Source organism: Crinia signifera, chromosome 1, assembly GCF_055691185.1.
Source record: "Crinia signifera chromosome 1, ASM5569118v1, whole genome shotgun sequence".
In the NCBI taxonomy this organism is placed as follows: Eukaryota; Metazoa; Chordata; class Amphibia; order Anura; family Myobatrachidae; genus Crinia; species Crinia signifera.
The window spans coordinates 149,079,447-149,106,086 of NC_139217.1; the positions used below are offsets into that span (position 1 = coordinate 149,079,447).

General features: G+C 35.5%; 29 non-coding genes across 29 annotated transcripts; all 29 read right to left on the reverse strand.

Moving 5' to 3' along the window:
* Positions 1-3,445: 3,445 nt before the first annotated feature.
* TRNAK-UUU (transfer RNA lysine (anticodon UUU)) lies at positions 3,446-3,518 on the reverse strand. The gene has a single exon. It is a non-coding gene; the product is annotated as a tRNA-Lys (tRNA).
* Positions 3,519-3,609: 91 nt separating this feature from the next.
* Positions 3,610-3,682, reverse strand: TRNAK-UUU (transfer RNA lysine (anticodon UUU)). The gene has a single exon. It is a non-coding gene; the product is annotated as a tRNA-Lys (tRNA).
* Positions 3,683-4,862: 1,180 nt separating this feature from the next.
* TRNAK-UUU (transfer RNA lysine (anticodon UUU)) lies at positions 4,863-4,935 on the reverse strand. The gene has a single exon. It is a non-coding gene; the product is annotated as a tRNA-Lys (tRNA).
* Positions 4,936-6,436: 1,501 nt separating this feature from the next.
* Positions 6,437-6,509, reverse strand: TRNAK-UUU (transfer RNA lysine (anticodon UUU)). The gene has a single exon. It is a non-coding gene; the product is annotated as a tRNA-Lys (tRNA).
* Positions 6,510-7,689: 1,180 nt separating this feature from the next.
* Positions 7,690-7,762, reverse strand: TRNAK-UUU (transfer RNA lysine (anticodon UUU)). The gene has a single exon. It is a non-coding gene; the product is annotated as a tRNA-Lys (tRNA).
* A 91-nt stretch (positions 7,763-7,853) lies between these two features.
* Positions 7,854-7,926, reverse strand: TRNAK-UUU (transfer RNA lysine (anticodon UUU)). Its single transcript has one exon. It is a non-coding gene; the product is annotated as a tRNA-Lys (tRNA).
* Positions 7,927-9,110: 1,184 nt separating this feature from the next.
* Positions 9,111-9,183, reverse strand: TRNAK-UUU (transfer RNA lysine (anticodon UUU)). The gene has a single exon. It is a non-coding gene; the product is annotated as a tRNA-Lys (tRNA).
* Positions 9,184-10,363: 1,180 nt separating this feature from the next.
* Positions 10,364-10,436, reverse strand: TRNAK-UUU (transfer RNA lysine (anticodon UUU)). Its single transcript has one exon. It is a non-coding gene; the product is annotated as a tRNA-Lys (tRNA).
* A 91-nt stretch (positions 10,437-10,527) lies between these two features.
* On the reverse strand, positions 10,528-10,600 carry TRNAK-UUU (transfer RNA lysine (anticodon UUU)). Its single transcript has one exon. It is a non-coding gene; the product is annotated as a tRNA-Lys (tRNA).
* A 1,180-nt stretch (positions 10,601-11,780) lies between these two features.
* Positions 11,781-11,853, reverse strand: TRNAK-UUU (transfer RNA lysine (anticodon UUU)). The gene has a single exon. It is a non-coding gene; the product is annotated as a tRNA-Lys (tRNA).
* A 91-nt stretch (positions 11,854-11,944) lies between these two features.
* Positions 11,945-12,017, reverse strand: TRNAK-UUU (transfer RNA lysine (anticodon UUU)). Its single transcript has one exon. It is a non-coding gene; the product is annotated as a tRNA-Lys (tRNA).
* Positions 12,018-13,198: 1,181 nt separating this feature from the next.
* Positions 13,199-13,271, reverse strand: TRNAK-UUU (transfer RNA lysine (anticodon UUU)). Its single transcript has one exon. It is a non-coding gene; the product is annotated as a tRNA-Lys (tRNA).
* A 91-nt stretch (positions 13,272-13,362) lies between these two features.
* TRNAK-UUU (transfer RNA lysine (anticodon UUU)) lies at positions 13,363-13,435 on the reverse strand. Its single transcript has one exon. It is a non-coding gene; the product is annotated as a tRNA-Lys (tRNA).
* A 1,180-nt stretch (positions 13,436-14,615) lies between these two features.
* Positions 14,616-14,688, reverse strand: TRNAK-UUU (transfer RNA lysine (anticodon UUU)). Its single transcript has one exon. It is a non-coding gene; the product is annotated as a tRNA-Lys (tRNA).
* Positions 14,689-14,779: 91 nt separating this feature from the next.
* TRNAK-UUU (transfer RNA lysine (anticodon UUU)) lies at positions 14,780-14,852 on the reverse strand. The gene has a single exon. It is a non-coding gene; the product is annotated as a tRNA-Lys (tRNA).
* A 1,180-nt stretch (positions 14,853-16,032) lies between these two features.
* TRNAK-UUU (transfer RNA lysine (anticodon UUU)) lies at positions 16,033-16,105 on the reverse strand. The gene has a single exon. It is a non-coding gene; the product is annotated as a tRNA-Lys (tRNA).
* Positions 16,106-16,196: 91 nt separating this feature from the next.
* Positions 16,197-16,269, reverse strand: TRNAK-UUU (transfer RNA lysine (anticodon UUU)). The gene has a single exon. It is a non-coding gene; the product is annotated as a tRNA-Lys (tRNA).
* Positions 16,270-17,449: 1,180 nt separating this feature from the next.
* TRNAK-UUU (transfer RNA lysine (anticodon UUU)) lies at positions 17,450-17,522 on the reverse strand. The gene has a single exon. It is a non-coding gene; the product is annotated as a tRNA-Lys (tRNA).
* A 91-nt stretch (positions 17,523-17,613) lies between these two features.
* On the reverse strand, positions 17,614-17,686 carry TRNAK-UUU (transfer RNA lysine (anticodon UUU)). Its single transcript has one exon. It is a non-coding gene; the product is annotated as a tRNA-Lys (tRNA).
* Positions 17,687-18,866: 1,180 nt separating this feature from the next.
* Positions 18,867-18,939, reverse strand: TRNAK-UUU (transfer RNA lysine (anticodon UUU)). Its single transcript has one exon. It is a non-coding gene; the product is annotated as a tRNA-Lys (tRNA).
* Positions 18,940-19,030: 91 nt separating this feature from the next.
* TRNAK-UUU (transfer RNA lysine (anticodon UUU)) lies at positions 19,031-19,103 on the reverse strand. The gene has a single exon. It is a non-coding gene; the product is annotated as a tRNA-Lys (tRNA).
* A 1,344-nt stretch (positions 19,104-20,447) lies between these two features.
* On the reverse strand, positions 20,448-20,520 carry TRNAK-UUU (transfer RNA lysine (anticodon UUU)). The gene has a single exon. It is a non-coding gene; the product is annotated as a tRNA-Lys (tRNA).
* Positions 20,521-21,700: 1,180 nt separating this feature from the next.
* TRNAK-UUU (transfer RNA lysine (anticodon UUU)) lies at positions 21,701-21,773 on the reverse strand. The gene has a single exon. It is a non-coding gene; the product is annotated as a tRNA-Lys (tRNA).
* Positions 21,774-22,953: 1,180 nt separating this feature from the next.
* On the reverse strand, positions 22,954-23,026 carry TRNAK-UUU (transfer RNA lysine (anticodon UUU)). Its single transcript has one exon. It is a non-coding gene; the product is annotated as a tRNA-Lys (tRNA).
* A 91-nt stretch (positions 23,027-23,117) lies between these two features.
* On the reverse strand, positions 23,118-23,190 carry TRNAK-UUU (transfer RNA lysine (anticodon UUU)). Its single transcript has one exon. It is a non-coding gene; the product is annotated as a tRNA-Lys (tRNA).
* Positions 23,191-24,370: 1,180 nt separating this feature from the next.
* Positions 24,371-24,443, reverse strand: TRNAK-UUU (transfer RNA lysine (anticodon UUU)). The gene has a single exon. It is a non-coding gene; the product is annotated as a tRNA-Lys (tRNA).
* A 91-nt stretch (positions 24,444-24,534) lies between these two features.
* TRNAK-UUU (transfer RNA lysine (anticodon UUU)) lies at positions 24,535-24,607 on the reverse strand. The gene has a single exon. It is a non-coding gene; the product is annotated as a tRNA-Lys (tRNA).
* Positions 24,608-25,783: 1,176 nt separating this feature from the next.
* TRNAK-UUU (transfer RNA lysine (anticodon UUU)) lies at positions 25,784-25,856 on the reverse strand. The gene has a single exon. It is a non-coding gene; the product is annotated as a tRNA-Lys (tRNA).
* A 96-nt stretch (positions 25,857-25,952) lies between these two features.
* On the reverse strand, positions 25,953-26,025 carry TRNAK-UUU (transfer RNA lysine (anticodon UUU)). Its single transcript has one exon. It is a non-coding gene; the product is annotated as a tRNA-Lys (tRNA).
* Between the last annotated feature and the right edge of the window lie 615 nt (positions 26,026-26,640).

Sequence of the window (26,640 nt, forward strand, 5' to 3'; positions counted from 1 at the left end):
AGATCTGTGTTACTGAAAGTATAAACTGAGAAGTTTGACTCTTAGGACCTCTTGACAAAACACAAATGATATGCCTCTAGGTTTACAGTGCAGATCATTAGATGCCATCAATATTAGCACCCTTCAAAAATGTCTTTCCATTCTAATAGATGAAGAAAATTGATTTGTTACTAGTCTAATTGAAATGCTGTGTGCCTCTCACAGTACGATGAATTTGAGTCTCTGATGAAATGTAGCCTTCCAGATTTAATTTTTAACTGTACTACTTGGCGATGATCTAAATACTGCCTAAAGATGTTAATGTCTGCCAATTGAAAAGAGATCAAGTAGAGTCCAATGTAAAATGAGGCCAAATGATTGTCTATTATGTGGATATTTGAAATGTGACAAATAATGTACAGACTTTTCTTGGCTCAAAACATATTCTCCCTAGTTTATGTGATGAGGCTAAAACAAACCTAAATACTGAAGGAAAGAAGAATTAAATAAAGTTTTGCAGTTGTAAAACATTTGTTTCTGGAGATTATTTCAGATGAAATGACATTTAGCCTCTGCATATACAATAGTTTCTTTATCATTTTAATGAGTGAAGACAATGAAACCAATAGTCCATTTAAAATTTTCACTGGAATTTGCCAGCCTGTACAGATACTCAATGAACAATGAGTATATAAAGCAACAACAATTAAAAGATGCCTGCCTCAATGGGTGATTTTCCACTTTGCAAAGTTCTCCATTTTACAAAGAACAATCTGTTTTTAAAAAGATACTCGCCTGAACCAGGATATGCCAAAGAAAATTTTCTTTTTTTAAAACATAAAAAGATTTGTATTATTGATAGAATAAACAGAGAAGTTTAGCTTTTAGAGTCTCTTGATGAAATATTTTTTTCAGCATCTGAGCTTATGCTGCAGATCATTAGATACCATAAATATACACACCCAAACAGGAACTTGAACTCTGGACCCTCAGATTAAAAGTCTGATGCTCTAGCGACTGAGCTATCCAGGATCTGATGTTCTCATTGTGCCATCCCAGAAAGTAATATTTTACTTGGAAGAGCTGTTTATTAAACGCACAATAGTATTGTTTAAAAAGATCTCGCCCGAACAGGGACTTGAACCCTGGACCCTCATATAAAAAGTCTGATAATCTACCGACTGAGCTATCCAGGCTCTGGTAGGAAAGTGATGCCAGTTTAGAAGGTTCTGCAAACTATAAAAATGGGAAAATTTTAGTACGCAAAAATGGAAAAAGATCTGTGTTACTGAAAGTATAAACTGAGAAGTTTGACTTGTAGGACCTCTTGACAAAACACAAATGATATGCCTCTAGGTTTACAGTGCAGATCATTAGATGCCATCAATATTATCACCCTTCAAAAATGTCTTTCCATTCTAATAGATGAAGCAAATTGATTTGTTACTAGTCTAATTGAAATGCTGTGTGCCTCTCACAGTACGATGAATTTGAGTCTCTGATGAAATGTAGCCTTCCAGATTTAATTTTTAACTGTACTACTTGGCGATTATCTAATTACTGCCTAAAGATGTTAATGTCTGCCAATTGAAAAGAGATCAAGTAGAGTCCAATGTAAAATGAGGCCAAATGATTGTCTATTATGTGGATATTTGAAATGTGACAAATAATGTACAGACTTTTCTTGGCTCAAAACATATTCTCCCTAGTTTATGTGATGAGGCTAAAACAAACCTAAATACTGAAGGAAAGAAGAATTAAATAAAGTTTTGCAGTTGTAAAACATTTGTTTCTGGAGATTATTTCAGATGAAATGACATTTAGCCTCTGCATATACAATAGTTTCTTTATCATTTTAATGAGTGAAGACAATGAAACCAATAGTCCATTTAAAATTTTCACTGGAATTTGCCAGCCTGTACAGATACTCAATGAACAATGAGTATATGAAGCAACAACAATTAAAAGATGCCTGCCTCAATGGGTGATTTTCCACTTTGCAAAGTTCTCCATTTCACAAAGAACAATCTGTTTTTAAAATGATACTCACCTGAACCGGGATATGCCAAAGAAAATTTTCTTTGTTGAAAACGGAAAAATATTTGTATTATTGATAGAATAAACAGAGAAGTTTAGCTTTTAGAGTCTCTTGATGAAATATTTTTTCTGCATCTGAGCTTATGCTGCAGATCATTAGATACCATAAATATACACGCCCTAACAGGGACTTGAACCCTGGACCCTCAGATTAAAAGTCTGATGCTTTACCGACTGAGCTATCCAGGCTCTGATGCCCTCATTGTGCCATCCCAGAAAGTAATATTTTACTTGGAAAAGCTGTTTATTAAACGCACAACAGTATTTTTTAAAAAGATCTCGCCTGAACAGGGACTTGAACCCTGGACCCTCAGATTAAAAGCCTGATGCTCTACTGACTGAGCTATCCAGGCTCTAGCAGGAAAGTGATGCCAGTTTAGAAGGTTCTGCAAACTATAAAAAAGGGAAAATTTTAGTACGCAAAAATGGAAAAAGATCTGTGTTACTGAAAGTATAAACTGAGAAGTTTGACTTGTAGGACCTCTTGACAAAACACAAATGATATGCCTCTAGGTTTACAGTGCAGATCATTAGATGCCATCAATAGTAGCACCCTTCAAAAATGTCTTTCCATTCTATTAGATGAAGAAAATTGATTTGTTACTAGTCTAATTGAAATGCTGTGTGCCTCTCACAGTACGTTGAATTTGAGTCTCTGATGAAATGTAGCCTTCCAGATTTAATTTTTAACTGTACTTCTTGGCGATGAATTAATTACTGCCTAAAAATGTTAATGTCTGCCAATTGAAAAGAGATCAAGTAGAGTCCAATGTAAAATGAGGCGAAATGATTGTCCATTATGTGGATATTTGAAATGTGACAAATAATGTACAGACTTTTCTTGGCTCAAAACATATTCTCCCTAGCTCATGTGATGAGGCTAAAATGAACCTAAATACTGAAGGAAAGAAGAATTAAATAAAGTTTTGCAGTTGTAAAACATTTGTTTCTGGAGATTATTTCAGATGAAATGACATTTGCCTCTGCATATTCAATAGTTTCTTTATCATTTTAATGAGTGAAGACAATGAAACCAATAGTCCATTTAAAATTTTCATAGGAATTTGCCAGCCTGTACAGATACTCAATGAACAATGAGTATATGAAGCAACAACAATTAAAAGATGCCTGCCTCAATGGGTGATTTTCCACTTTGCAAAGTTCTCCATTTTACAAAGAACAATCTGTTTTTAAAAAGATACTCGCCTGAACCAGGATATGCCAAAGAAAATTTTCTTTGTTGAAAACGGAAAAATATTAATATTATTGATAGAATAAACAGAGAAGTTTAGCTTTTAGAGTCTCTTGATGAAATTTTTTTTCTGCATCTGAGCTTATGCTGCAGATCATTAGATACCATAAATATACACGCCCGAACAGGGACTTGAACCCTGGACCCTCAGATTAAAAGTCTGATGCTCTACCGACTGAGCTATCCAGGCTCTGATGTTCTCATTGTGCCATCCCAGAAAGTAATATTTTACTTGGAAAAGCTGTTTATTAAACGCACAACAGTATTGTTTAAAAGGATCTCGCCCGAACAGGGACTTGAACCCTGGACCCTCAGATTAAAAGTCTGATGCTCTACCGACTGAGCTATCCAGGCTCTGATGCTCTCATTGTGCCATCCCAGAAAGTAATATTTTACTTAGAAAAGCTGTTTATTAAACGCACAATAGTATTGTTTAAAAAGATCTCGCCCGAACAGGGACTTGATCCCTGGACCCTCATATTAAAAGTCTGATGCTCTACCGACTGAGCTATCCAGGCTCTGGTAGGAAAGGGATGCCAGTTTAGAAGGTTCTGCAAACTATAAAAATGGGAAAATTTTAGTACGCAAAAATGGAAAAAGATCTGTGTTACTGAAAGTATAAACTGAGAAGTTTGACTTGTAGGACCTCTTGACAAAACACAAATGATATGCCTCTAGGTTTACAGTGCAGATCATTAGATGCCATCAATATTATCACCCTTCAAAAATGTCTTTCCATTCTAATAGATGAAGAAAATTGATTTGTTACTAGTCTAATTGAAATGCTGTGTGCCTCTCACAGTACGATGAATTTGAGTCTCTGATGAAATGTAGCCTTCCAGATTTAATTTTTAACTGTACTACTTGGCGATGAATTAATTACTGCCTAAAAATGTTAATGTCTGCCAATTGAAAAGAGATCAAGTAGAGTCCAATGTAAAATGAGGCGAAATGATTGTCCATTATGTGGATATTTGAAATGTGACAAATAATGTACAGACTTTTCTTGGCTCAAAACATATTCTCCCTAGCTCATGTGATGAGGCTAAAACGAACCTAAATACTGAAGGAAAGAAGAATTAAATAAAGTTTTGCAGTTGTAAAACATTTGTTTCTGGAGATTATTTCAGATGAAATGACATTTGCCTCTGCATATTCAATAGTTTCTTTATCATTTTAATGAGTGAAGACAATGAAACCAATAGTCCATTTAAAATTTTCATAGGAATTTGCCAGCCTGTACAGATACTCAATGAACAATGAGTATATGAAGCAACAACAATTAAAAGATGCCTGCCTCAATGGGTGATTTTCCACTTTGCAAAGTTCTCCATTTTACAAAGAACAATCTGTTTGTAAAAAGATACTCGCCTGAACCAGGATATGCCAAAGAAAATTTTCTTTGTTGAAAACGGAAAAATATTAATATTATTGATAGAATAAACAGAGAAGTTTAGCTTTTAGAGTCTCTTGATGAAATTTTTTTTCTGCATCTGAGCTTATGCTGCAGATCATTAGATACCATAAATATACACGCCCGAACAGGGACTTGAACCCTGGACCCTCAGATTAAAAGTCTGATGCTCTACCGACTGAGCTATCCAGGCTCTGATGTTCTCATTGTGCCATCCCAGAAAGTAATATTTTACTTGGAAAAGCTGTTTATTAAACGCACAACAGTATTGTTTAAAAGGATCTCGCCCGAACAGGGACTTGAACCCTCAGATTAAAAGTCTGATGCTCTACCGACTGAGCTATCCAGGCTCTGATGCTCTCATTGTGCCATCCCAGAAAGTAATATTTTACTTAGAAAAGCTGTTTATTAAACGCACAATAGTATTGTTTAAAAAGATCTCGCCCGAACAGGGACTTGATCCCTGGACCCTCATATTAAAAGTCTGATGCTCTACCGACTGAGCTATCCAGGATCTGGTAGGAAAGTGATGCCAGTTTAGAAGGTTAGGCAAACTATAAAAATGGGAAAATTTTAGTACGCAAAAATGGAAAAAGATCTGTGTTACTGAAAGTATAAACTGAGAAGTTTGACTTGTAGGACCTCTTGACAAAACACAAATGATATGCCTCTAGGTTTACAGTGCAGATCATTAGATGCCATCAATATTATCACCCTTCAAAAATGTCTTTCCATTCTAATAGATGAAGAAAATTGATTTGTTACTAGTCTAATTGAAATGCTGTGTGCCTCTCACAGTACGATGAATTTGAGTCTCTGATGAAATGTAGCCTTCCAGATTTAATTTTTAACTGTACTACTTGGCGATGAATTAATTACTGCCTAAAAATGTTAATGTCTGCCAATTGAAAAGAGATCAAGTAGAGTCCAATGTAAAATGAGGCAAAATGATTGTCCATTATGTGGATATTTGAAATGTGACAAATAATGTACAGACTTTTCTTGGCTCAAAACATATTCTCCCTAGCTCATGTGATGAGGCTAAAACGAACCTAAATACTGAAGGAAAGAAGAATTAAATAAAGTTTTGCAGTTGTAAAACATTTGTTTCTGGAGATTATTTCAGATGAAATGACATTTGCCTCTGCATATTCAATAGTTTCTTTATCATTTTAATGAGTGAAGACAATGAAACCAATAGTCCATTTAAAATTTTCATAGGAATTTGCCAGCCTGTACAGATACTCAATGAACAATGAGTATATGAAGCAACAACAATTAAAAGATGCCTGCCTCAATGGGTGATTTTCCACTTTGCAAAGTTCTCCATTTTACAAAGAACAATCTGTTTTTAAAAAGATACTCGCCTGAACCAGGATATGCCAAAGAAAATTTTCTTTGTTGAAAACGGAAAAATATTAATATTATTGATAGAATAAACAGAGAAGTTTAGCTTTTAGAGTCTCTTGATGAAATTTTTTTTCTGCATCTGAGCTTATGCTGCAGATCATTAGATACCATAAATATACACGCCCGAACAGGGACTTGAACCCTGGACCCTCAGATTAAAAGTCTGATGCTTTACCGACTGAGCTATCCAGGCTCTGATGTTCTCATTGTGCCATCCCAGAAAGTAATATTTTACTTGGAAAAGCTGTTTATTAAACGCACAACAGTATTGTTTAAAAGGATCTCGCCCGAACAGGGACTTGAACCCTGGACCCTCAGATTAAAAGTCTGATGCTCTACCGACTGAGCTATCCAGGCTCTGATGCTCTCATTGTGCCATCCCAGAAAGTAATATTTTACTTAGAAAAGCTGTTTATTAAACGCACAATAGTATTGTTTAAAAAGATCTCGCCCGAACAGGGACTTGATCCCTGGACCCTCATATTAAAAGTCTGATGCTCTACCGACTGAGCTATCCAGGATCTGGTAGGAAAGTGATGCCAGTTTAGAAGGTTAGGCAAACTATAAAAATGGGAAAATTTTAGTACGCAAAAATGGAAAAAGATCTGTGTTACTGAAAGTATAAACTGAGAAGTTTGACTTGTAGGACCTCTTGACAAAACACAAATGATATGCCTCTAGGTTTACAGTGCAGATCATTAGATGCCATCAATATTATCACCCTTCAAAAATGTCTTTCCATTCTAATAGATGAAGAAAATTGATTTGTTACTAGTCTAATTGAAATGCTGTGTGCCTCTCACAGTACGATGAATTTGAGTCTCTGATGAAATGTAGCCTTCCAGATTTAATTTTTAACTGTACTACTTGGCGATGAATTAATTACTGCCTAAAAATGTTAATGTCTGCCAATTGAAAAGAGATCAAGTAGAGTCCAATGTAAAATGAGGCGAAATGATTGTCCATTATGTGGATATTTGAAATGTGACAAATAATGTACAGACTTTTCTTGGCTCAAAACATATTCTCCCTAGCTCATGTGATGAGGCTAAAACGAACCTAAATACTGAAGGAAAGAAGAATTAAATAAAGTTTTGCAGTTGTAAAACATTTGTTTCTGGAGATTATTTCAGATGAAATGACATTTGCCTCTGCATATTCAATAGTTTCTTTATCATTTTAATGAGTGAAGACAATGAAACCAATAGTCCATTTAAAATTTTCATAGGAATTTGCCAGCCTGTACAGATACTCAATGAACAATGAGTATATGAAGCAACAACAATTAAAAGATGCCTGCCTCAATGGGTGATTTTCCACTTTGCAAAGTTCTCCATTTTACAAAGAACAATCTGTTTTTAAAAAGATACTCGCCTGAACCAGGATATGCCAAAGAAAATTTTCTTTGTTGAAAACGGAAAAATATTAATATTATTGATAGAATAAACAGAGAAGTTTAGCTTTTAGAGTCTCTTGATGAAATTTTTTTTCTGCATCTGAGCTTATGCTGCAGATCATTAGATACCATAAATATACACGCCCGAACAGGGACTTGAACCCTGGACCCTCAGATTAAAAGTCTGATGCTCTACCGACTGAGCTATCCAGGCTCTGATGTTCTCATTGTGCCATCCCAGAAAGTAATATTTTACTTGGAAAAGCTGTTTATTAAACGCACAACAGTATTGTTTAAAACGATCTCGCCCGAACAGGGACTTGAACCCTGGACCCTCAGATTAAAAGTCTGATGCTCTACCGACTGAGCTATCCAGGCTCCGATGCTCTCATTGTGCCATCCCAGAAAGTAATATTTTACTTAGAAAAGCTGTTTATTAAACGCACAATAGTATTGTTTAAAAAGATCTCGCCCGAACAGGGACTTGATCCCTGGACCCTCATATTAAAAGTCTGATGCTCTACCGACTGAGCTATCCAGGCTCTGGTAGGAAAGTGATGCCAGTTTAGAAGGTTCTGCAATCTATAAAAATGGGAAAATTTTAGTACGCAAAAATGGAAAAAGATCTGTGTTACTGAAAGTATAAACTGAGAAGTTTGACTTGTAGGACCTCTTGACAAAACACAAATGATATGCCTCTAGGTTTACAGTGCAGATCATTAGATGCCATCAATATTATCACCCTTCAAAAATGTCTTTCCATTCTAATAGATGAAGAAAATTGATTTGTTACTAGTCTAATTGAAATGCTGTGTGCCTCTCACAGTACGATGAATTTGAGTCTCTGATGAAATGTAGCCTTCCAGATTTAATTTTTAACTGTACTACTTGGCGATGAATTAATTACTGCCTAAAAATGTTAATGTCTGCCAATTGAAAAGAGATCAAGTAGAGTCCAATGTAAAATGAGGCGAAATGATTGTCCATTATGTGGATATTTGAAATGTGACAAATAATGTACAGACTTTTCTTGGCTCAAAACATATTCTCCCTAGCTCATGTGATGAGGCTAAAACGAACCTAAATACTGAAGGAAAGAAGAATTAAATAAAGTTTTGCAGTTGTAAAACATTTGTTTCTGGAGATTATTTCAGATGAAATGACATTTGCCTCTGCATATTCAATAGTTTCTTTATCATTTTAATGAGTGAAGACAATGAAACCAATAGTCCATTTAAAATTTTCATAGGAATTTGCCAGCCTGTACAGATACTCAATGAACAATGAGTATATGAAGCAACAACAATTAAAAGATGCCTGCCTCAATGGGTGATTTTCCACTTTGCAAAGTTCTCCATTTTACAAAGAACAATCTGTTTTTAAAAAGATACTCGCCTGAACCAGGATATGCCAAAGAAAATTTTCTTTGTTGAAAACGGAAAAATATTAATATTATTGATAGAATAAACAGAGAAGTTTAGCTTTTAGAGTCTCTTGATGAAATTTTTTTTCTGCAACTGAGCTTATGCTGTATAATTAAACAGTATTGTTTAAAAGGATCTCGCCCGAACAGGGACTTGAACCCTGGACCCTCAGATTAAAAGTCTGATGCTCTACCGACTGAGCTATCCAGGCTCTGATGCTCTCATTGTGCCATCCCAGAAAGTAATATTTTACTTAGAAAAGCTGTTTATTAAACGCACAATAGTATTGTTTAAAAAGATCTCGCCCGAACAGGGACTTGATCCCTGGACCCTCATATTAAAAGTCTGATGCTCTACCGACTGAGCTATCCAGGATCTGGTAGGAAAGTGATGCCAGTTTAGAAGGTTAGGCAAACTATAAAAATGGGAAAATTTTAGTACGCAAAAATGGAAAAAGATCTGTGTTACTGAAAGTATAAACTGAGAAGTTTGACTTGTAGGACCTCTTGACAAAACACAAATGATATGCCTCTAGGTTTACAGTGCAGATCATTAGATGCCATCAATATTATCACCCTTCAAAAATGTCTTTCCATTCTAATAGATGAAGAAAATTGATTTGTTACTAGTCTAATTGAAATGCTGTGTGCCTCTCACAGTACGATGAATTTGAGTCTCTGATGAAATGTAGCCTTCCAGATTTAATTTTTAACTGTACTACTTGGCGATGAATTAATTACTGCCTAAAAATGTTAATGTCTGCCAATTGAAAAGAGATCAAGTAGAGTCCAATGTAAAATGAGGCGAAATGATTGTCCATTATGTGGATATTTGAAATGTGACAAATAATGTACAGACTTTTCTTGGCTCAAAACATATTCTCCCTAGCTCATGTGATGAGGCTAAAACGAACCTAAATACTGAAGGAAAGAAGAATTAAATAAAGTTTTGCAGTTGTAAAACATTTGTTTCTGGAGATTATTTCAGATGAAATGACATTTGCCTCTGCATATTCAATAGTTTCTTTATCATTTTAATGAGTGAAGACAATGAAACCAATAGTCCATTTAAAATTTTCATAGGAATTTGCCAGCCTGTACAGATACTCAATGAACAATGAGTATATGAAGCAACAACAATTAAAAGATGCCTGCCTCAATGGGTGATTTTCCACTTTGCAAAGTTCTCCATTTTACAAAGAACAATCTGTTTTTAAAAAGATACTCGCCTGAACCAGGATATGCCAAAGAAAATTTTCTTTGTTGAAAACGGAAAAATATTAATATTATTGATAGAATAAACAGAGAAGTTTAGCTTTTAGAGTCTCTTGATGAAATTTTTTTTCTGCAACTGAGCTTATGCTGCAGATCATTAGATACCATAAATATACACGCCCGAACAGGGACTTGAACCCTGGACCCTCAGATTAAAAGTCTGATGCTCTACCGACTGAGCTATCCAGGCTCTGATGTTCTCATTGTGCCATCCCAGAAAGTAATATTTTACTTGGAAAAGCTGTTTATTAAACGCACAACAGTATTGTTTAAAAGGATCTCGCCCGAACAGGGACTTGAACCCTGGACCCTCAGATTAAAAGTCTGATGCTCTACCGACTGAGCTATCCAGGCTCTGATGCTCTCATTGTGCCATCCCAGAAAGTAATATTTTACTTAGAAAAGCTGTTTATTAAACGCACAATAGTATTGTTTAAAAAGATCTCGCCCGAACAGGGACTTGATCCCTGGACCCTCATATTAAAAGTCTGATGCTCTACCGACTGAGCTATCCAGGCTCTGGTAGGAAAGTGATGCCAGTTTAGAAGGTTCTGCAAACTATAAAAATGGGAAAATTTTAGTACGCAAAAATGGAAAAAGATCTGTGTTACTGAAAGTATAAACTGAGAAGTTTGACTTGTAGGACCTCTTGACAAAACACAAATGATATGCCTCTAGGTTTACAGTGCAGATCATTAGATGCCATCAATATTATCACCCTTCAAAAATGTCTTTCCATTCTAATAGATGAAGAAAATTGATTTGTTACTAGTCTAATTGAAATGCTGTGTGCCTCTCACAGTACGATGAATTTGAGTCTCTGATGAAATGTAGCCTTCCAGATTTAATTTTTAACTGTACTACTTGGCGATGAATTAATTACTGCCTAAAAATGTTAATGTCTGCCAATTGAAAAGAGATCAAGTAGAGTCCAATGTAAAATGAGGCGAAATGATTGTCCATTATGTGGATATTTGAAATGTGACAAATAATGTACAGACTTTTCTTGGCTCAAAACATATTCTCCCTAGCTCATGTGATGAGGCTAAAACGAACCTAAATACTGAAGGAAAGAAGAATTAAATAAAGTTTTGCAGTTGTAAAACATTTGTTTCTGGAGATTATTTCAGATGAAATGACATTTGCCTCTGCATATTCAATAGTTTCTTTATCATTTTAATGAGTGAAGACAATGAAACCAATAGTCCATTTAAAATTTTCATAGGAATTTGCCAGCCTGTACAGATACTCAATGAACAATGAGTATATGAAGCAACAACAATTAAAAGATGCCTGCCTCAATGGGTGATTTTCCACTTTGCAAAGTTCTCCATTTTACAAAGAACGATCTGTTTTTAAAAAGATACTCGCCTGAACCAGGATATGCCAAAGAAAATTTTCTTTGTTGAAAACGGAAAAATATTAATATTATTGATAGAATAAACAGAGAAGTTTAGCTTTTAGAGTCTCTTGATGAAATTTTTTTTCTGCATCTGAGCTTATGCTGCAGATCATTAGATACCATAAATATACACGCCCGAACAGGGACTTGAACCCTGGACCCTCAGATTAAAAGTCTGATGCTCTACCGACTGAGCTATCCAGGCTCTGATGTTCTCATTGTGCCATCCCAGAAAGTAATATTTTACTTGGAAAAGCTGTTTATTAAACGCACAACAGTATTGTTTAAAAGGATCTCGCCCGAACAGGGACTTGAACCCTGGACCCTCAGATTAAAAGTCTGATGCTCTACCGACTGAGCTATCCAGGCTCTGATGCTCTCATTGTGCCATCCCAGAAAGTAATTATTTTACTTAGAAAAGCTGTTTATTAAACGCACAATAGTATTGTTTAAAAAGATCTCGCCCGAACAGGGACTTGATCCCTGGACCCTCATATTAAAAGTCTGATGCTCTACCGACTGAGCTATCCATGCTCTGGTAGGAAAGTGATGCCAGTTTAGAAGGTTCTGCAAACTATAAAAATGGGAAAATTTTAGTACGCAAAAATGGAAAAAGATCTGTGTTACTGAAAGTATAAACTGAGAAGTTTGACTTGTAGGACCTCTTGACAAAACACAAATGATATGCCTCTAGGTTTACAGTGCAGATCATTAGATGCCATCAATATTATCACCCTTCAAAAATGTCTTTCCATTCTAATAGATGAAGAAAATTGATTTGTTACTAGTCTAATTGAAATGCTGTGTGCCTCTCACAGTACGATGAATTTGAGTCTCTGATGAAATGTAGCCTTCCAGATTTAATTTTTAACTGTACTACTTGGCGATGAATTAATTACTGCCTAAAAATGTTAATGTCTGCCAATTGAAAAGAGATCAAGTAGAGTCCAATGTAAAATGAGGCGAAATGATTGTCCATTATGTGGATATTTGAAATGTGACAAATAATGTACAGACTTTTCTTGGCTCAAAACATATTCTCCCTAGCTCATGTGATGAGGCTAAAACGAACCTAAATACTGAAGGAAAGAAGAATTAAATAAAGTTTTGCAGTTGTAAAACATTTGTTTCTGGAGATTATTTCAGATGAAATGACATTTGCCTCTGCATATTCAATAGTTTCTTTATCATTTTAATGAGTGAAGACAATGAAACCAATAGTCCATTTAAAATTTTCATAGGAATTTGCCAGCCTGTACAGATACTCAATGAACAATGAGTATATGAAGCAACAACAATTAAAAGATGCCTGCCTCAATGGGTGATTTTCCACTTTGCAAAGTTCTCCATTTTACAAAGAACAATCTGTTTTTAAAAAGATACTCGCCTGAACCAGGATATGCCAAAGAAAATTTTCTTTGTTGAAAACGGAAAAATATTAATATTATTGATAGAATAAACAGAGAAGTTTAGCTTTTAGAGTCTCTTGATGAAATTTTTTTTCTGCATCTGAGCTTATGCTGCAGATCATTAGATACCATAAATATACACGCCCGAACAGGGACTTGAACCCTGGACCCTCAGATTAAAAGTCTGATGCTCTACCGACTGAGCTATCCAGGCTCTGATGTTCTCATTGTGCCATCCCAGAAAGTAATATTTTACTTGGAAAAGCTGTTTATTAAACGCACAACAGTATTGTTTAAAAGGATCTCGCCCGAACAGGGACTTGAACCCTGGACCCTCAGATTAAAAGTCTGATGCTCTACCGACTGAGCTATCCAGGCTCTGATGCTCTCATTGTGCCATCCCAGAAAGTAATATTTTACTTAGAAAAGCTGTTTATTAAACGCACAATAGTATTGTTTAAAAAGATCTCGCCCGAACAGGGACTTGATCCCTGGACCCTCATATTAAAAGTCTGATGCTCTACCGACTGAGCTATCCAGGATCTGGTAGGAAAGTGATGCCAGTTTAGAAGGTTAGGCAAACTATAAAAATGGGAAAATTTTAGTACGCAAAAATGGAAAAAGATCTGTGTTACTGAAAGTATAAACTGAGAAGTTTGACTTGTAGGACCTCTTGACAAAACACAAATGATATGCCTCTAGGTTTACAGTGCAGATCATTAGATGCCATCAATATTATCACCCTTCAAAAATGTCTTTCCATTCTAATAGATGAAGAAAATTGATTTGTTACTAGTCTAATTGAAATGCTGTGTGCCTCTCACAGTACGATGAATTTGAGTCTCTGATGAAATGTAGCCTTCCAGATTTAATTTTTAACTGTACTACTTGGCGATGAATTAATTACTGCCTAAAAATGTTAATGTCTGCCAATTGAAAAGAGATCAAGTAGAGTCCAATGTAAAATGAGGCGAAATGATTGTCCATTATGTGGATATTTGAAATGTGACAAATAATGTACAGACTTTTCTTGGCTCAAAACATATTCTCCCTAGCTCATGTGATGAGGCTAAAACGAACCTAAATACTGAAGGAAAGAAGAATTAAATAAAGTTTTGCAGTTGTAAAACATTTGTTTCTGGAGATTATTTCAGATGAAATGACATTTGCCTCTGCATATTCAATAGTTTCTTTATCATTTTAATGAGTGAAGACAATGAAACCAATAGTCCATTTAAAATTTTCATAGGAATTTGCCAGCCTGTACAGATACTCAATGAACAATGAGTATATGAAGCAACAACAATTAAAAGATGCCTGCCTCAATGGGTGATTTTCCACTTTGCAAAGTTCTCCATTTTACAAAGAACGATCTGTTTTTAAAAAGATACTCGCCTGAACCAGGATATGCCAAAGAAAATTTTCTTTGTTGAAAACGGAAAAATATTAATATTATTGATAGAATAAACAGAGAAGTTTAGCTTTTAGAGTCTCTTGATGAAATTTTTTTTCTGCATCTGAGCTTATGCTGCAGATCATTAGATACCATAAATATACACGCCCGAACAGGGACTTGAACCCTGGACCCTCAGATTAAAAGTCTGATGCTCTACCGACTGAGCTATCCAGGCTCTGATGTTCTCATTGTGCCATCCCAGAAAGTAATATTTTACTTGGAAAAGCTGTTTATTAAACGCACAACAGTATTGTTTAAAAGGATCTCGCCCGAACAGGGACTTGAACCCTGGACCCTCAGATTAAAAGTCTGATGCTCTACCGACTGAGCTATCCAGGCTCTGATGCTCTCATTGTGCCATCCCAGAAAGTAATATTTTACTTAGAAAAGCTGTTTATTAAACGCACAATAGTATTGTTTAAAAAGATCTCGCCCGAACAGGGACTTGATCCCTGGACCCTCATATTAAAAGTCTGATGCTCTACCGACTGAGCTATCCAGGATCTGGTAGGAAAGTGATGCCAGTTTAGAAGGTTAGGCAAACTATAAAAATGGGAAAATTTTAGTACGCAAAAATGGAAAAAGATCTGTGTTACTGAAAGTATAAACTGAGAAGTTTGACTTGTAGGACCTCTTGACAAAACACAAATGATATGCCTCTAGGTTTACAGTGCAGATCATTAGATGCCATCAATATTATCACCCTTCAAAAATGTCTTTCCATTCTAATAGATGAAGAAAATTGATTTGTTACTAGTCTAATTGAAATGCTGTGTGCCTCTCACAGTACGATGAATTTGAGTCTCTGATGAAATGTAGCCTTCCAGATTTAATTTTTAACTGTACTACTTGGCGATGAATTAATTACTGCCTAAAAATGTTAATGTCTGCCAATTGAAAAGAGATCAAGTAGAGTCCAATGTAAAATGAGGCGAAATGATTGTCCATTATGTGGATATTTGAAATGTGACAAATAATGTACAGACTTTTCTTGGCTCAAAACATATTCTCCCTAGCTCATGTGATGAGGCTAAAACGAACCTAAATACTGAAGGAAAGAAGAATTAAATAAAGTTTTGCAGTTGTAAAACATTTGTTTCTGGAGATTATTTCAGATGAAATGACATTTGCCTCTGCATATTCAATAGTTTCTTTATCATTTTAATGAGTGAAGACAATGAAACCAATAGTCCATTTAAAATTTTCATAGGAATTTGCCAGCCTGTACAGATACTCAATGAACAATGAGTATATGAAGCAACAACAATTAAAAGATGCCTGCCTCAATGGGTGATTTTCCACTTTGCAAAGTTCTCCATTTTACAAAGAACAATCTGTTTTTAAAAAGATACTCGCCTGAACCAGGATATGCCAAAGAAAATTTTCTTTGTTGAAAACGGAAAAATATTAATATTATTGATAGAATAAACAGAGAAGTTTAGCTTTTAGAGTCTCTTGATGAAATTTTTTTTCTGCATCTGAGCTTATGCTGCAGATCATTAGATACCATAAATATACACGCCCGAACAGGGACTTGAACCCTGGACCCTCAGATTAAAAGTCTGATGCTCTACCGACTGAGCTATCCAGGCTCTTATGTTCTCATTGTGCCATCCCAGAAAGTAATATTTTACTTGGAAAAGCTGTTTATTAAACGCACAACAGTATTGTTTAAAAGGATCTCGCCCGAACAGGGACTTGAACCCTGGACCCTCAGATTAAAAGTCTGATGCTCTACCGACTGAGCTATCCAGGCTCCGATGCTCTCATTGTGCCATCCCAGAAAGTAATATTTTACTTAGAAAAGCTGTTTATTAAACGCACAATAGTATTGTTTAAAAAGATCTCGCCCGAACAGGGACTTGATCCCTGGACCCTCATATTAAAAGTCTGATGCTCTACCGACTGAGCTATCCAGGCTCTGGTAGGAAAGTGATGCCAGTTTAGAAGGTTCTGCAAACTATAAAAATGGGAAAATTTTAGTACGCAAAAATGGAAAAAGATCTGTGTTACTGAAAGTATAAACTGAGAAGTTTGACTTGTAGGACCTCTTGACAAAACACAAATGATATGCCTCTAGGTTTACAGTGCAGATCATTAGATGCCATCAATATTATCACCCTTCAAAAATGTCTTTCCATTCTAATAGATGAAGAAAATTGATTTGTTACTAGTCTAATTGAAATGCTGTGTGCCTCTCACAGTACGATGAATTTGAGTCTCTGATGAAATGTAGCCTTCCAGATTTAATTTTTAACTGTACTACTTGGCGATGAATTAATTACTGCCTAAAAATGTTAATGTCTGCCAATTGAAAAGAGATCAAGTAGAGTCCAATGTAAAATGAGGCGAAATGATTGTCCATTATGTGGATATTTGAAATGTGACAAATAATGTACAGACTTTTCTTGGCTCAAAACATATTCTCACTAGCTCATGTGATGAGGCTAAAACGAACCTAAATACTGAAGGAAAGAAGAATTAAATAAAGTTTTGCAGTTGTAAAACATTTGTTTCTGGAGATTATTTCAGATGAAATGACATTTGCCTCTGCATATTCAATAGTTTCTTTATCATTTTAATGAGTGAAGACAATGAAATCAATAGTCCATTTAAAATTTTCATAGGAATTTGCCAGCCTGTACAGATACTCAATGAACAATGAGTATATGAAGCAACAACAATTAAAAGATGCCTGCCTCAATGGGTGATTTTCCACTTTGCAAAGTTCTCCATTTTACAAAGAACAATCTGTTTTTAAAAAGATACTCGCCTGAACCAGGATATGCCAAAGAAAATTTTCTTTGTTGAAAACGGAAAAATATTAATATTATTGATAGAATAAACAGAGAAGTTTAGCTTTTAGAGTCTCTTGATGAAATTTTTTTTCTGCAACTGAGCTTATGCTGCAGATCATTAGATACCATAAATATACACGCCCGAACAGGGACTTGAACCCTGGACCCTCAGATTAAAAGTCTGATGCTCTACCGACTGAGCTATCCAGGCTCTGAAGTTCTCATTGTGCCATCCCAGAAAGTAATATTTTACTTGGAAAAGCTGTTTATTAAACGCACAACAGTATTGTTTAAAAGGATCTCGCCCGAACAGGGACTTGAACCCTGGACCCTCAGATTAAAAGTCTGATGCTCTACCGACTGAGCTATCCAGGCTCTGATGCTCTCATTGTGCCATCCCAGAAAGTAATATTTTACTTAGAAAAGCTGTTTATTAAACGCACAATAGTATTGTTTAAAAAGATCTCGCCCGAACAGGGACTTGATCCCTGGACCCTCATATTAAAAGTCTGATGCTCTACCGACTGAGCTATCCAGGCTCTGGTAGGAAAGTGATGCCAGTTTAGAAGGTTCTGCAAACTATAAAAATGGGAAAATTTTAGTACGCAAAAATGGAAAAAGATCTGTGTTACTGAAAGTATAAACTGAGAAGTTTGACTTGTAGGACCTCTTGACAAAACACAAATGATATGCCTCTAGGTTTACAGTGCAGATCATTAGATGCCATCAATATTATCACCCTTCAAAAATGTCTTTCCATTCTAATAGATGAAGAAAATTGATTTGTTACTAGTCTAATTGAAATGCTGTGTGCCTCTCACAGTACGATGAATTTGAGTCTCTGATGAAATGTAGCCTTCCAGATTTAATTTTTAACTGTACTACTTGGCGATGAATTAATTACTGCCTAAAAATGTTAATGTCTGCCAATTGAAAAGAGATCAAGTAGAGTCCAATGTAAAATGAGGCGAAATGATTGTCCATTATGTGGATATTTGAAATGTGACAAATAATGTACAGACTTTTCTTGGCTCAAAACATATTCTCCCTAGCTCATGTGATGAGGCTAAAACGAACCTAAATACTGAAGGAAAGAAGAATTAAATAAAGTTTTGCAGTTGTAAAACATTTGTTTCTGGAGATTATTTCAGATGAAATGACATTTGCCTCTGCATATTCAATAGTTTCTTTATCATTTTAATGAGTGAAGACAATGAAACCAATAGTCCATTTAAAATTTTCATAGGAATTTGCCAGCCTGTACAGATACTCAATGAACAATGAGTATATGAAGCAACAACAATTAAAAGATGCCTGCCTCAATGGGTGATTTTCCACTTTGCAAAGTTCTCCATTTTACAAAGAACAATCTGTTTTTAAAAAGATACTCGCCTGAACCAGGATATGCCAAAGAAAATTTTCTTTGTTGAAAACGGAAAAATATTAATATTATTGATAGAATAAACAGAGAAGTTTAGCTTTTAGAGTCTCTTGATGAAATTTTTTTTCTGCATCTGAGCTTATGCTGCAGATCATTAGATACCATAAATATACACGCCCGAACAGGGACTTGAACCCTGGACCCTCAGATTAAAAGTCTGATGCTCTACCGACTGAGCTATCCAGGCTCTGATGTTCTCATTGTGCCATCCCAGAAAGTAATATTTTACTTGGAAAAGCTGTTTATTAAACGCACAACAGTATTGTTTAAAAGGATCTCGCCCGAACAGGGACTTGAACCCTGGACCCTCAGATTAAAAGTCTGATGCTCTACCGACTGAGCTATCCAGGCTCTGATGCTCTCATTGTGCCATCCCAGAAAGTAATATTTTACTTAGAAAAGCTGTTTATTAAACGCACAATAGTATTGTTTAAAAAGATCTCGCCCGAACAGGGACTTGATCCCTGGACCCTCATATTAAAAGTCTGATGCTCTACCGACTGAGCTATCCAGGCTCTGGTAGGAAAGTGATGCCAGTTTAGAAGGTTCTGCAAACTATAAAAATGGGAAAATTTTAGTACGCAAAAATGGAAAAAGATCTGTGTTACTGAAAGTATAAACTGAGAAGTTTGACTTGTAGGACCTCTTGACAAAACACAAATGATATGCCTCTAGGTTTACAGTGCAGATCATTAGATGCCATCAATATTATCACCCTTCAAAAATGTCTTTCCATTCTAATAGATGAAGAAAATTGATTTGTTACTAGTCTAATTGAAATGCTGTGTGCCTCTCACAGTACGATGAATTTGAGTCTCTGATGAAATGTAGCCTTCCAGATTTAATTTTTAACTGTACTACTTGGCGATGAATTAATTACTGCCTAAAAATGTTAATGTCTGCCAATTGAAAAGAGATCAAGTAGAGTCCAATGTAAAATGAGGCGAAATGATTGTCCATTATGTGGATATTTGAAATGTGACAAATAATGTACAGACTTTTCTTGGCTCAAAACATATTCTCACTAGCTCATGTGATGAGGCTAAAACGAACCTAAATACTGAAGGAAAGAAGAATTAAATAAAGTTTTGCCGTTGTAAAACATTTGTTTCTGGAGATTATTTCAGATGAAATGACATTTGCCTCTGCATATTCAATAGTTTCTTTATCATTTTAATGAGTGAAGACAATGAAATCAATAGTCCATTTAAAATTTTCATAGGAATTTGCCAGCCTGTACAGATACTCAATGAACAATGAGTATATGAAGCAACAACAATTAAAAGATGCCTGCCTCAATGGGTGATTTTCCACTTTGCAAAGTTCTCCATTTTACAAAGAACAATCTGTTTTTAAAAAGATACTCGCCTGAACCAGGATATGCCAAAGAAAATTTTCTTTGTTGAAAACGGAAAAATATTAATATTATTGATAGAATAAACAGAGAAGTTTAGCTTTTAGAGTCTCTTGATGAAATTTTTTTTCTGCATCTGAGCTTATGCTGCAGATCATTAGATACCATAAATATACACACCCGAACAGGGACTTGAACCCTGGACCCTCAGATTAAAAGTCTGATGCTCTACCGACTGAGCTATCCAGGCTCTGATGTTCTCATTGTGCCATCCCAGAAAGTAATATTTTACTTGGAAAAGCTGTTTATTAAACGCACAACAGTATTGTTTAAAAGGATCTCGCCCGAACAGGGACTTGAACCCTGGACCCTCAGATTAAAAGTCTGATGCTCTACCGACTGAGCTATCCAGGCTCTGATGCTCTTATTGTGCCATCCCAGAAAGTAATATTTTACTTAGAAAAGCTGTTTATTAAACGCACAATAGTATTGTTTAAAAAGATCTCGCCCGAACAGGGACTTGATCCCTGGACCCTCATATTAAAAGTCTGATGCTCTACCGACTGAGCTATCCAGGCTCTGGTAGGAAAGTGATGCCAGTTTAGAAGGTTCTGCAAACTATAAAAATGGGAAAATTTTAGTACGCAAAAATGGAAAAAGATCTGTGTTACTGAAAGTATAAACTGAGAAGTTTGACTTGTAGGACCTCTTGACAAAACACAAATGATATGCCTCTAGGTTTACAGTGCAGATCATTAGATGCCATCAATATTATCACCCTTCAAAAATGTCTTTCCATTCTAATAGATGAAGAAAATTGATTTGTTACTAGTCTAATTGAAATGCTGTGTGCCTCTCACAGTACGATGAATTTGAGTCTCTGATGAAATGTAGCCTTCCAGATTTAATTTTTAACTGTACTACTTGGCGATGAATTAATTACTGCCTAAAAATGTTAATGTCTGCCAATTGAAAAGAGATCAAGTAGAGTCCAATGTAAAATGAGGCGAAATGATTGTCCATTATGTGGATATTTGAAATGTGACAAATAATGTACAGACTTTTCTTGGCTCAAAACATATTCTCCCTAGCTCATGTGATGAGGCTAAAACGAACCTAAATACTGAAGGAAAGAAGAATTAAATAAAGTTTTGCAGTTGTAAAACATTTGTTTCTGGAGATTATTTCAGATGAAATGACATTTGCCTCTGCATATTCAATAGTTTCTTTATCATTTTAATGAGTGAAGACAATGAAACCAATAGTCCATTTAAAATTTTCATAGGAATTTGCCAGCCTGTACAGATACTCAATGAACAATGAGTATATGAAGCAACAACAATTAAAAGATGCCTGCCTCAATGGGTGATTTTCCACTTTGCAAAGTTCTCCATTTTACAAAGAACAATCTGTTTTTAAAAAGATACTCGCCTGAACCAGGATATGCCAAAGAAAATTTTCTTTGTTGAAAACGGAAAAATATTAATATTATTGATAGAATAAACAGAGAAGTTTAGCTTTTAGAGTCTCTTGATGAAATTTTTTTTCTGCATCTGAGCTTAAGCTGCAGATCATTAGATACCATAAATATACACGCCCGAACAGGGACTTGAACCCTGGACCCTCAGATTAAAAGTCTGATGCTCTACCGACTGAGCTATCCAGGCTCTGATGCTCTCATTGTGCCATCCCAGAAAGTAATATTTTACTTAGAAAAGCTGTTTATTAAACGCACAATAGTATTGTTTAAAAAGATCTCGCCCGAACAGGGACTTGATCCCTGGACCCTCATATTAAAAGTCTGATGCTCTACCGACTGAGCTATCCAGGCTCTGGTAGGAAAGTGATGCCAGTTTAGAAGGTTCTGCAAACTATAAAAATGGGAAAATTTTAGTACGCAAAAATGGAAAAAGATCTGTGTTACTGAAAGTATAAACTGAGAAGTTTGACTTGTAGGACCTCTTGACAAAACACAAATGATATGCCTCTAGGTTTACAGTGCAGATCATTAGATGCCATCAATATTATCACCCTTCAAAAATGTCTTTCCATTCTAATAGATGAAGAAAATTGATTTGTTACTAGTCTAATTGAAATGCTGTGTGCCTCTCACAGTACGATGAATTTGAGTCTCTGATGAAATGTAGCCTTCCAGATTTAATTTTTAACTGTACTACTTGGCGATGAATTAATTACTGCCTAAAAATGTTAATGTCTGCCAATTGAAAAGAGATCAAGTAGAGTCCAATGTAAAATGAGGCGAAATGATTGTCCATTATGTGGATATTTGAAATGTGACAAATAATGTACAGACTTTTCTTGGCTCAAAACATATTCTCCCTAGCTCATGTGATGAGGCTAAAACGAACCTAAATACTAAAGGAAAGAAGAATTAAATAAAGTTTTGCAGTTGTAAAACATTTGTTTCTGGAGATTATTTCAGATGAAATGACATTTGCCTCTGCATATTCAATAGTTTCTTTATCATTTTAATGAGTGAAGACAATGAAACCAATAGTCCATTTAAAATTTTCATAGGAATTTGCCAGCCTGTACAGATACTCAATGAACAATGAGTATATGAAGCAACAACAATTAAAAGATGCCTGCCTCAATGGGTGATTTTCCACTTTGCAAAGTTCTCCATTTTACAAAGAACAATCTGTTTTTAAAAAGATACTCGCCTGAACCAGGATATGCCAAAGAAAATTTTCTTTGTTGAAAACGGAAAAATATTAATATTATTGATAGAATAAACAGAGAAGTTTAGCTTTTAGAGTCTCTTGATGAAATTTTTTTTCTGCATCTGAGCTTATGCTGCAGATCATTAGATACCATAAATATACACGCCCGAACAGGGACTTGAACCCTGGACCCTCAGATTAAAAGTCTGATGCTCTACCGACTGAGCTATCCAGGCTCTGATGTTCTCATTGTGCCATCCCAGAAAGTAATATTTTACTTGGAAAAGCTGTTTATTAAACGCACAACAGTATTGTTTAAAAGGATCTCGCCCGAACAGGGACTTGAACCCTGGACCCTCAGATTAAAAGTCTGATGCTCTACCGACTGAGCTATCCAGGCTCTGATGCTCTCATTGTGCCATCCCAGAAAGTAATATTTTACTTAGAAAAGCTGTTTATTAAACGCACAATAGTATTGTTTAAAAAGATCTCGCCCGAACAGGGACTTGATCCCTGGACCCTCATATTAAAAGTCTGATGCTCTACCGACTGAGCTATCCAGGCTCTGGTAGGAAAGTGATGCCAGTTTAGAAGGTTCTGCAAACTATAAAAATGGGAAAATTTTAGTACGCAAAAATGGAAAAAGATCTGTGTTAATGAAAGTATAAACTGAGAAGTTTGACTTGTAGGACCTCTTGACAAAACACAAATGATATGCCTCTAGGTTTACAGTGCAGATCATTAGATGCCATCAATATTATCACCCTTCAAAAATGTCTTTCCATTCTAATAGATGAAGAAAATTGATTTGTTACTAGTCTAATTGAAATGCTGTGTGCCTCTCACAGTACGATGAATTTGAGTCTCTGATGAAATGTAGCCTTCCAGATTTAATTTTTAACTGTACTACTTGGCGATGAATTAATTACTGCCTAAAAATGTTAATGTCTGCCAATTGAAAAGAGATCAAGTAGAGTCCAATGTAAAATGAGGCGAAATGATTGTCCATTATGTGGATATTTGAAATGTGACAAATAATGTACAGACTTTTCTTGGCTCAAAACATATTCTCCCTAGCTCATGTGATGAGGCTAAAACGAACCTAAATACTGAAGGAAAGAAGAATTAAATAAAGTTTTGCAGTTGTAAAACATTTGTTTCTGGAGATTATTTCAGATGAAATGACATTTGCCTCTGCATATTCAATAGTTTCTTTATCATTTTAATGAGTGAAGACAATGAAACCAATAGTCCATTTAAAATTTTCATAGGAATTTGCCAGCCTGTACAGATACTCAATGAACAATGAGTATATGAAGCAACAACAATTAAAAGATGCCTGCCTCAATGGGTGATTTTCCACTTTGCAAAGTTCTCCATTTTACAAAGAACAATCTGTTTTTAAAAAGATACTCGCCTGAACCAGGATATGCCAAAGAAAATTTTCTTTGTTGAAAACGGAAAAATATTAATATTATTGATAGAATAAACAGAGAAGTTTAGCTTTTAGAGTCTCTTGATGAAATTTTTTTTCTGCATCTGAGCTTATGCTGCAGATCATTAGATACCATAAATATACACGCCCGAACAGGGACTTGAACCCTGGACCCTCAGATTAAAAGTCTGATGCTCTACCGACTGAGCTATCCAGGCTCTGATGTTCTCATTGTGCCATCCCAGAAAGTAATATTTTACTTGGAAAAGCTGTTTATTAAACGCACAACAGTATTGTTTAAAAGGATCTCGCCCGAACAGGGACTTGAACCCTGGACCCTCAGATTAAAAGTCTGATGCTCTACCAACTGAGCTATCCAGGCTCTGATGCTCTCATTGTGCCATCCCAGAAAGTAATATTTTACTTAGAAAAGCTGTTTATTAAACGCACAATAGTATTGTTTAAAAAGATCTCGCCCGAACAGGGACTTGATCCCTGGACCCTCATATTAAAAGTCTGATGCTCTACCGACTGAGCTATCCAGGCTCTGGTAGGAAAGTGATGCCAGTTTAGAAGGTTCTGCAAACTATAAAAATGGGAAAATTTTAGTACGCAAAAATGGAAAAAGATCTGTGTTACTGAAAGTATAAACTGAGAAGTTTGACTTGTAGGACCTCTTGACAAAACACAAATGATATGCCTCTAGGTTTACAGTGCAGATCATTAGATGCCATCAATATTATCACCCTTCAAAAATGTCTTTCCATTCTAATAGATGAAGAAAATTGATTTGTTACTAGTCTAATTGAAATGCTGCCTCTCACAGTACGATGAATTTGAGTCTCTGATGAAATGTAGCCTTCCAGATTTAATTTTTAACTGTACTACTTGGCGATGAATTAATTACTGCCTAAAAATGTTAATGTCTGCCAATTGAAAAGAGATCAAGTAGAGTCCAATGTAAAATGAGGCGAAATGATTGTCCATTATGTGGATATTTGAAATGTGACAAATAATGTACAGACTTTTCTTGGCTCAAAACATATTCTCCCTAGCTCATGTGATGAGGCTAAAACGAACCTAAATACTGAAGGAAAGAAGAATTAAATAAAGTTTTGCAGTTGTAAAACATTTGTTTCTGGAGATTATTTCAGATGAAATGACATTTGCCTCTGCATATTCAATAGTTTCTTTATCATTTTAATGAGTGAAGACAATGAAACCAATAGTCCATTTAAAATTTTCATAGGAATTTGCCAGCCTGTACAGATACTCAATGAACAATGAGTATATGAAGCAACAACAATTAAAAGATGCCTGCCTCAATGGGTGATTTTCCACTTTGCAAAGTTCTCCATTTTACAAAGAACAATCTGTTTTTAAAAAGATACTCGCCTGAACCAGGATATGCCAAAGAAAATTTTCTTTGTTGAAAACGGAAAAATATTAATATTATTGATAGAATAAACAGAGAAGTTTAGCTTTTAGAGTCTCTTGATGAAATTTTTTTTCTGCATCTGAGCTTATGCTGCAGATCATTAGATACCATAAATATACACGCCCGAACAGGGACTTGAACCCTGGACCCTCAGATTAAAAGTCTGATGCTCTACCGACTGAGCTATCCAGGCTCTGATGTTCTCATTGTGCCATCCCAGCTTTCTAAGTAATATTTTACTTGGAAAAGCTGTTTATTAAACGCACAACAGTATTGTTTAAAAGGATCTCGCCCGAACAGGGACTTGAACCCTGGACCCTCAGATTAAAAGTCTGATGCTCTACCGACTGAGCTATCCAGGCTCTGATGCTCTCATTGTGCCATCCCAGAAAGTAATATTTTACTTAGAAAAGCTGTTTATTAAACGCACAATAGTATTGTTTAAAAAGATCTCGCCTGAACAGGGACTTGATCCCTGGACCCTCATATTAAAAGTCTGATGCTCTACCGACTGAGCTATCCAGGCTCTGGTAGGAAAGTGTGCCAGTTTAGAAGGTTCTGCAAACTATAAAAATGGGAAAATTTTAGTCTGCAAAAATGGAAAAAGATCTGTGTTACTGAAAGTATAAACTGAGAAGTTTGACTTGTAGGACCTCTTGACAAAACACAAATGATATGCCTCTAGGTTTACAGTGCAGATCATTAGATGCCATCAATATTATCACCCTTCAAAAATGTCTTTCCATTCTAATAGATGAAGAAAATTGATTTGTTACTAGTCTAATTGAAATGCTGCCTCTCACAGTACGATGAATTTGAGTCTCTGATGAAATGTAGCCTTCCAGATTTAATTTTTAACTGTACTACTTGGCGATGAATTAATTACTGCCTAAAAATGTTAATGTCTGCCAATTGAAAAGAGATCAAGTAGAGTCCAATGTAAAATGAGTCGAAATGATTGTCCATTATGTGGATAT